At 45.8% G+C, this 10,297-nt stretch overlaps 1 protein-coding gene across 1 annotated transcript in view; it reads right to left on the reverse strand.

Moving 5' to 3' along the window:
• LOC143997794 (uncharacterized) overlaps positions 1 to 6,848 on the reverse strand; it is a gene marked incomplete in the record, with an annotated part of 65,783 nt that extends 58,935 nt beyond the window's left edge. Inside the window, 1 exon segment of the mRNA XM_077493599.1 lies at positions 6,799 to 6,848.
• Positions 6,849 to 10,297: the final 3,449 nt, after the last annotated feature.

Genomic DNA, 10,297 nt, shown 5'->3' on the forward strand with positions numbered 1-10,297 from the left:
CCCACCCTCCACGACCTCACCTGAACTTCCACGCTTCTATCCATCCCCACCCTCCACGACCTCACCTGAACTTCCACGCTTCTATCCATCCCCACCCTCCACAACCTCACCTGAACTACCACACTTCTATCCATCCCCACCCTCCACGACCTCACCTGAACTTCCACGCTTCTATCCATCCCCACCCTCCACGACCTCACCTGAACTTCCACGCTTCTATCCATCCCCACCATCCACGACCTCACCTGAACTTCCACGCTTCTATCCATCCCCACCATCCACGACCTCACCTGAACTTCCACGCTTCTATCCATCCCCACCATCCACGACCTCACCTGAACTACCACGCTTCTATCCATCCCCACCCTCCACGACCTCACCTGAACTTCCACGCTTCTATCCATCCCCACCCTCCACGACCTCACCTGAACTAACACACTACTATCGATCCCCACCATCCACGACCTCACCTGAACTACCACGCTTCTATCCATCCCCACCATCCACGACCTCACCTGAACTTCCACGCTTCTATCCACCCCAAACCTCCATGACCTCACCTGAACTTCCACGCTTCTATCCATCCCCACCCTCCATGATCTCACCTGAACATCCACGCTTCTATCCACCCCCAACCTCCATGACCTCACCTGAACTTCCACGCTTCTATCCATCCCCACCCTCCACGACCTCACCTGAACTTCCACGCTTCTATCCATCCCCACCCTCCACGACCTCACCTGAACTTCCACACTTCTGTAGCGCCGGCTCCTGAAGAGCATGCATTATGTGTTTTTTTTCCATTTAAAATTCCTAATGCCACAGTTGGGTTTTTGGGTCAATTATACCAAATTATGGTTTCAGTACCAGTCTAGCTGGATTGCACCAAGTTCTGCTTGGCCACAGATGTCGATGTCACCACTGGCAAGTGTGAGAACGCAGTTTAGCCGGGCGTATTGAGTGCCATTTTTTCTCGGAACCAGCCCAGTGGGAAGTGTCGTCTTGCTGTGCATTCTGGAAAAGGGTACTTAAGGTACTGACATCACGTGCTTCTAGGTTCCGGTCCAGAAGATCTGTCTGTCTGTTTGGTCCTGGTCCTCCTGACCAGCCCCCATGGCCCTCATGGCCTGGGGTGCGGATCCATCCAATTTCAAGTCTCGGGCTGGCTAGGCCGAGGCAAAGTAACTGGAAAGAGGATTCAAAGATGGTCCGGTGCCGCCACGACTGTGGAGAGGCCCAGCAACTGGAGAAGCAACCAGGGGAGGACTCTTTGGGAGAAGGCCACGCTGGAGGCTCAGTTGAAAGACACCAAGTGAATCAAGACTCATACGGTATCGCCGGACCGGCTGCGAGATACCTGAACTTCCTACCCAACCCTCTATCCATCAATGAGAGACTGTTCTGTCTACTTGTCACATAAATATCCCCAAAATGGATCCAGTGTCAGTTTCTACGGTTCTTTGGGCCATCTACCTCGGGAAACCCCTAAACGTACACAAGGTCAAGAAGGTAACGGTAAGCCCAATTAAACCAGCTGCTCCTTTGGGGGTCAATGCTACACTTCTATCCGGCCCCACCCTCCATGACCTCCCCTGAACCTCCACGCTTCTATCTGGCCCCACCCTCCATGACCTCACCTGAGCTTCCATCCGGCCCCGCCCTCCATGACCTCACCTGAGCTTCCATCCGGCCCCGCCCTCCATGACCTCACCTGAGCTTCCATCCGGCCCCGCCCTCCATGACCTCACCTGAGCTTCCAGGCTTCTATCCGGCCCCGCCCTCCATGACCTCACCTGAGCTTCCAGGCTTCTATCCGGCCCCGCCCTCCATGACCTCACCTGAGCTTCCAGGCTTCTATCCGGCCCCGCCCTCCATGACCTCACCTGAGCTTCCAGGCTTCTATCCGGCCCCGCCCTCCATGACCTCACCTGAGCTTCCAGGCTTCTATCCGGCCCCGCCCTCCATGACCTCACCTGAGCTTCCAGGCTTCTATCCGGCCCCGCCCTCCATGACCTCACCTGAGCTTCCAGGCTTCTATCCGGCCCCACCCTCCATGACCTCACCTGAGCTTCTTCTATCTGGCCCCACCCTCCATGACCTCACCTGAGCTTCCAGGCTTCTATCCGGCCCCACCCTCCATGACCTCACCTGAGCTTCCAGGCTTCTATCCGGCCCCACCCTCCATGACCTCACCTGAGCTTCCAGGCTTCTATCCGGCCCCACCCTCCATGACCTCACCTGAGCTTCCAGGCTTCTATCCGGCCCCACCCTCCATGACCTCACCTGAGCTTCCATCCGGCCCCACCCTCCATGACCTCATCTGAACTTCCACGCTCCCCTTCCGGCCCCACCCTCCATAACCTCACCTGAGGTAATAATGGAACGTATACTGATGTGCAGTCTCGGCAGAGAGACCAGCACAGCTCCCAATATATCACCTCCCACAGTACAGGTTAGCCGGTCCAAAAGCAGTTCTCCATAAATAAATGGCCAGTAAGAAGAATCGGTTTACAAGAGTAAATCCTCCAACCTCAAGCCGCGTACACACGGGCGGATTGTCTGCCCAACTTAGTCCGCTGAACCGTGTTTCAGCGGACAATCCGCTCGTGTGTGGGCTTCAGCTGACTTTTTCAGCGGACAGTCTGACGGACTTTGTCTTTCGGAATTTCCGTAATTTTGTCCGTCTAAACTTGGTTTCAGCGGACAGTCCGCTCGTGTGTAGGCAAGTTGGACGGACTAAGTATGGCGCATGCTCAGAAAGGATTTACACGGCCGAAGGTTGCATTGCAGTGTATAGGACGTCGTTTTTCTAGTCCCGTCGTACGTGCTGTACACGTCATCGCGCACGGTTTCAGCGGACCGTCTGTTCATCGTGTGTGGTCAAGTCCGTTCATTCAAAATTTGGACGGACTGTCTGTCGGATTGTCTGACGAACTTAGTTGGGCAGACAATCCGCCCGTGTGTACGCGGCCTCAGCCATCACTCACCGTGACCAAGGATTTAAAGCTCCACAGGCGGCTATACAAAACAAATGTGTACTCCGGCTCCTGAGGAAGCGCATGAAACATGTTACGATTCACCCACCCCAGTCCCTCCATTGAGTTTGGCAGTCTCATATCTCTCGGCTGAGACAGGGATACCTCTATGGGACTGGCTCGGGGCTTTCTGATGCGATTTATAGATTTTGTAGTTTGGTGCCTAAAAAAAGTCCATGTTTTCTCACATTATGCTTTAAATACAGAAATGGACAGTCCCCTATAGACATGGGGACTACCTAAACATAATATACAGATATGGACACAGACACAAGCCCTACACATTATATACAGATATGGACAGTCTCCTAAACAATGGGTGGTCCCCAACAGACACCAGTATTCCCTATACATTATATACAGAGATGAACAGTCCCCTATACACACTGGGACTCCATAAACATTATATAGACATGGATGCTCCCAACAGACACCGGCAATCGCTATACATTATATGCAGAGATGGACCGTCCTCTATACAAAAAGATAGAAGTTCCCCTATAGACACTGAGATTTCCCCTATATTATGTGCATATATGGATGTCCCCTATAGACACTGGGACTCCCTAAACATAACTGGGACTCCCTAAACATAATATATAGATATGAACGCACCCTACAGACAATCCCCATACATTATATACATACATACATACAAGTGCCCCTATACAAATATGGTTAGTCCCCCATAGACACTGAAGATTTCCTCTTTATTATGGATAGTCCCCTATATACACACACACACACACACACACACACACACACACACACACACACTGGCATCCCATGCACATTATATACAGACATGGAGGGTACCCCATAGACACCGGCACCCCCAACATTATATACAGGACACGGACGGTCCCCCCTTGTAGATTATATACAGACAAGGACGGTCCTACACCACCCCCCCCCCGTACATTATATACAGACACGGGCGGTCCCCTATACATTACATAGACATGGGCAGTCGTTGTCGTCCCCGTACATTATATGCAGACAAGGACGGTCCCACACCCCCCCCAGTACATTACATACAGACACGGGCAGTCCCCCCCGTACATTATATACGGGCAACGACTTCCCACCCGTACATTATATACGGGCAACGACTCCCCCCCCCCGTACATTATATACGGGCAACGACTCCCCCCCCCCGTACATTATATACGGGCAACGACTCCCCCCCCCGTACATTATATACGGGCAACGACTCCCCCCCCCCGTACATTATATACGGGCAACGACTCCCCCCCCCCCGTACATTATATACGGGCAACGACTCCCCCCCCCCCGTACATTATATACGGGCAACGACTCCCCCCCCCCCGTACATTATATACGGGCAACGACTCCCCCCCACCGTACATTATATACGGGCAACGACTCCCCCCCGTACATTATATACGGGCAACGACTCCCCCCCGTACATTATATACGGGCAACGACTCCCCCCCCCGTACATTATATACGGGCAACGACTCCCCCCCCGTACATTATATACGGGCAACGACTCCCCCCCGTACATTATATACGGGCAACGACTCCCCCCCCGTACATTATATACGGGCAACGACTCCCCCCCGTACATTATATACGGGCAACGACTCCCCCCCCGTACATTATATACGGGCAACGACTCCCCCCCCCCGTACATTATATACGGGCAATGACTCCCCCCCCGTACATTATATACGGGCAAGGACGCCCCCCCCGTACATTATATACGGGCAAGGACGCCCCCCCCCGTACATTATATACGGGCAAGGACGCCCCCCCGTACATTATATACGGGCAACGACTCCCCCCCCGTACATTATATACGGGCAACGACTCCCCCCCCGTACATTATATACGGGCAACGACTCCCCCCCGTACATTATATACGGGCAACGACTCCCCCCCGTACATTATATACGGGCAATGACTCCCCCCCCGTACATTATATACGGGCAAGGACGCCCCCCCCGTACATTATATACGGGCAAGGACGCCCCCCCCCGTACATTATATACGGGCAAGGACGCCCCCCGTACATTATATACGGGCAAGGACGCCCCCCCCCGTACATTATATACGGGCAAGGACGCTCCCCCCGTACATTATATACGGGCAAGGACGCCCCCGTACATTATATACGGGCAAGGACGCCCCCGTACATTATATACAGGCAAGGACGCACCCCCGTACATTATATATGGGCAAGGACGGTCCCCTATACATTATGGTCAGTGGGGGGGGGGGCTCTCCTCTCCACACACATGTATAGATGGAATGCACTGACTGTATAGAGAAGTCAGGAGATGGTATACATTATATATACACATACAGGGGGGGTGGTATACGTGTATATATACATGGGGAGCGGTATACGTGTATATATACAGGGGGAGCGGTATACGTGTATATATACACACAGGGGGAGGGGTGGTATACATTATATATACACAGGGGGAGGGGTGGTATAAATCATATATACACGGGGTGGTATACATTACATATACAGGGGGAGGGGTGGTATACAGATGAGGTCTCCTGTATAGATGATATAGGAGATCTCTGTATACATTATATACACAGGGGGGTGGTATACATTATATATACAGGGGGGTGTGGTATACATTATATATACACAGGGGGAGGGGGTGGTAAACATTATATACACACACACACACACGGAGGGTGGTATACATTATATATACACAGGGGTGGTGGTATACATTATATATACATGGGGGTGGTGGTATACATTATATATACAGGGGTGGTGGTATACATGGGGGTGGTATACATTATATATACAGGGGGGGTGGTATACATTATATATACATGGGGGGTGGTATACATTATATATACATGGGGGTGGTATACATTATATATACAGGGGTGGTGGTATACATGGGGGGTGGTATACATTATATATACATGGGGGGGTGGTATACATTATATATACATGGGGGGGTGGTATACATTATATATACATGGGGGGGTGGTATACATTATATATACATGGGGGGTGGTATACATTATATATACATGGGGGGTGGTATACATTATATATACATGGGGGGTGGTATACATTATATATACAGGGGGGTGGTATACATTATATATACACAGGGGGGTGGTATACATTATATATACAGGGGGGTGGTATACATTATATATACAGGGGTGGTGGTATACATTATATATACAGGGGGTGGTAAACATTATATATACAGGGGTGGTGGTATACATTATATATACATGGGGGGTGGTATACATTATATATACAGGGGGTGGTAAACATTATATATACAGGGGTGGTGGTATACATTATATATACAGGGGGGTGTATACATTATATATACACAGGGGGGTGTATACATTATATATACAGGGGGGTGGTATACATTATATATACACAGGGGGTGGTATACAGATGATGAGGTCTCCTGTATAGATAATATAGGAGGGGGGAGGAGGAGATCTCTGTATACATTATATATACACTGATCACATATCTCTGTATACAGCCTCTCCCCTCCATACACAGTATATAGAGATGGGGGGTGTATATATATATATCTCTCTCTCTCTCATATATACATATAACGGGTCGTGTATATGATGGAGGGGGGGGGGAGGGGAGGTCCCTGCTCTCTCCTCACACAGGGCGGGCTCTCCTCTCCTCACACACAGAGGAGGAGGACGGGGTCCCCCCGGTCCTCTCCCCTCCCCCCGGTTCTCTGCCCTCCCCCCTCTCCTCTCCCGGTCTCACCTGAGGAAGGTTCTCGAGCAGCAGCGGCCGCTCCATCCTCCGCCGTCCCGCTCACCGAATCCTCACCGACACTGTGGGAGGGGCCAGATCTCAGGAGGAGGAGCCCAGGGAGGCGAGGAGGGGGGACGGAGGGGGGAGAAAAAAGGCGGAGAAAGCCACTCGCGTGTGATTGGACGGATCCCGGAGGAGGAGCTAAACCCCGCGCTGGAAATCGGCAGCGCGCCGTCCATTGGTTGCCTCCGCCAGGAGGAGTCAGAGGGCGGAGACAGCGCGGGAGAAAATCTTCTCACACACAATTGGTGAAGAGGAGAAGGCGGGATCTGGAGATAATGATGGGAACTGAGGAGAGAGGGGGATGGGCAGCTCTGCTGTGATTGAGCGAGATTAGAGGAGGAGCTTCGTCTACAAATCACATTCCGTGAGAGGAGGGGCTGAAAATTCCCGGATGGGGGGAGGGGAGATCCGTCACCCTGGAAACAATGCAATTTTCTCTGTTGTCACGTGACCTGTAATATCAACAGAGATCAATTATCTCCATCACATCCGACAGAGAGATCAATTATCTCCATCATATACAGAGAGATCAATTATCTCCATCATATACAGAGAGATCAATAATCTCTATAATATACAGAGGGATCAATAATCTCCATAATCTACAAAGAAATCAATAATCTCCATCATATACAGAGAGATCAATAATCTCCATCCTATACAGAGAGATCAATAATCTCTATAATATACAGAGGGATCAATAATCTACAAAGAAATCAATAATCTCCATCATATACAGAGAGATCAATAATCTCCATCCTATACAGAGAGATCAATAATCTCCATCCTATACAGAGAGATCAATAATCTCCATCATATACAGAGGGATCAATAATCTCCATCATATACAGAGAGATCAATAATCTCTATAATAGACAGAGGGATCAATAATCTCCATCATATACAGAGAGATCAATAATCTCCATCATATACAGAGAGATCAATAATCTCTATAATATACAGAGGGATCAATAATCTCCATCATATACAGAGAGATCAATAATCTCTATAATAGACAGAGGGATCAATAATCTCCATCATATACAGAGAGATCAATAATCTCCATCATATACAGAGAGATCAATAATCTCCATTATATACAGAGAGATCAATAATCTCCATCATATACAGAGAGATCAATAATCTCTATAATATACAGAGGGATCAATAATCTCCATCATATACAGAGAGATCAATAATCTCTATAATATACAGAGAGATCAATAATCTCCATCATATACAGAGAGATCAATAATCTCCATCATATACAGAGAGATCAATAATCTCCATAATATACAGAGAGATCAATAATCTCCATCATATACAGAGAGATCAATAATCTCCATCATATACAGAGAGATCAATAATCTCCATCATATACAGAGAGATCAATAATCTCCATCATATACAGAGAGATCAATTATCTCCATCATATACAGAGAGATCAATAATCTCTATAATATACAGAGGGATCAATAATCTCCATCATATACAGAGAGATCAATAATCTCCATCATATACAGAGAGATCAATAATCTCCATTATATACAGAGAGATCAATAATCTCCATCATATACAGAGAGATCAATAATCTCTATAATATACAGAGGGATCAATAATCTCCATCATATACAGAGAGATCAATAATCTCTATAATATACAGAGGGATCAATAATCTCCATCATATACAGAGAGATCAATAATCTCCATAATATACAGAGAGATCAATAATCTCCATCATATACAGAGAGATCAATAATCTCCATCATATACAGAGAGATCAATAATCTCCATCCTATACAGAGAGATCAATAATCTCTATAATATACAGAGGGATCAATAATCTCCATAATCTACAAAGAAATCAATAATCTCCATCATATACAGAGAGATCAATAATCTCCATCATATACAGAGAGATCAATAATCTCCATCATATACAGAGAGATCAATAATCTCCATCATATACAGAGAGATCAATAATCTCTATAATATACAGAGGGATCAATAATCTCCATCATATACAGAGAGATCAATAATCTCTATAATAGACAGAGGGATCAATAATCTCCATCATATACAGAGAGATCAATAATCTCCATAATATACAGAGAGATCAATAATCTCCATCATATACAGAGAGATCAATAATCTCCATCATATACAGAGAGATCAATAATCTTCATCATATACAGAGGGATCAATAATCTCCATAATCTACAAAGAAATCAATAATCTCCATCATATACAGAGAGATCAATAATCTCCATCATATACAGAGAGATCAATAATCTCCATCATATACAGAGAGATCAATAATCTCCATCATATACAGAGAGATCAATAATCTCTATAATATACAGAGGGATCAATAATCTCCATCATATACAGAGAGATCAATAATCTCTATAATAGACAGAGGGATCAATAATCTCCATCATATACAGAGAGATCAATAATCTCCATAATATACAGAGAGATCAATAATCTCCATCATATACAGAGAGATCAATAATCTCCATCATATACAGAGAGATCAATAATCTCTATAATATACAGAGGGATCAATAATCTCCATCATATACAGAGAGATCAATAATCTCCATCATATACAGAGAGATCAATAATCTCCATCATATACAGAGAGATCAATAATCTCCATCATATACAGAGAGATCAATAATCTCTATAATATACAGAGGGATCAATAATCTCCATCATCTACAGAGAGATCAATAATCTCCATCATATACAGAGAGATCAATAATCTCCATCATATACAGAGAGATCAATAATCTCCATCATATACAGAGAGATCAATAATCTCCATCATATACAGAGAGATCAATAATCTCTATGATATACAGAGAGATCAATAATCTCCATCATATACAGAGAGATCAATAATCTCTATAATATACAGAGGGATCAATAATCTCCATCATATACAGAGAGATCAATAATCTCCATCATATACAGAGGGATCAATAATCTCCTTAATATACAGAGAGATCAATAATCTCCATTATCTACAAAGAAATCAATAATCTCCATCATATACAGAAAGATCAATAATCTCCATCATATACAGAGAGATCAATAATCTCCATCATATACAGAGAGATCAATAATCTCTATGATATACAGAGAGATCAATAATCTCCATCATATACAGAGAGATCAATAATCTCTATAATATACAGAGGGATCAATAATCTCCATCATATACAGAGAGATCAATAATCTCCATCATATACAGAGAGATCAATAATCTCCATCATATACAGAGGGATCAATAATCTCCATAATATACAGAGAGATCAATAATCTCCATTATATACAGAGAGATCAATAATCTCCATCATATACAGAGCCATCAATAATCTCCATCATATACAGATAGATCAATAATCTCCATCATATACAGAGAGATCAATCTCCATAA

This window comes from Lithobates pipiens, unplaced genomic scaffold (assembly GCF_037356315.1).
Source record: "Lithobates pipiens isolate NorthernLeopardFrog02 unplaced genomic scaffold, aLitPip1_a1.2 Scaffold_19, whole genome shotgun sequence".
NCBI lineage: Eukaryota > Metazoa > Chordata > Amphibia > Anura > Ranidae > Lithobates > Lithobates pipiens.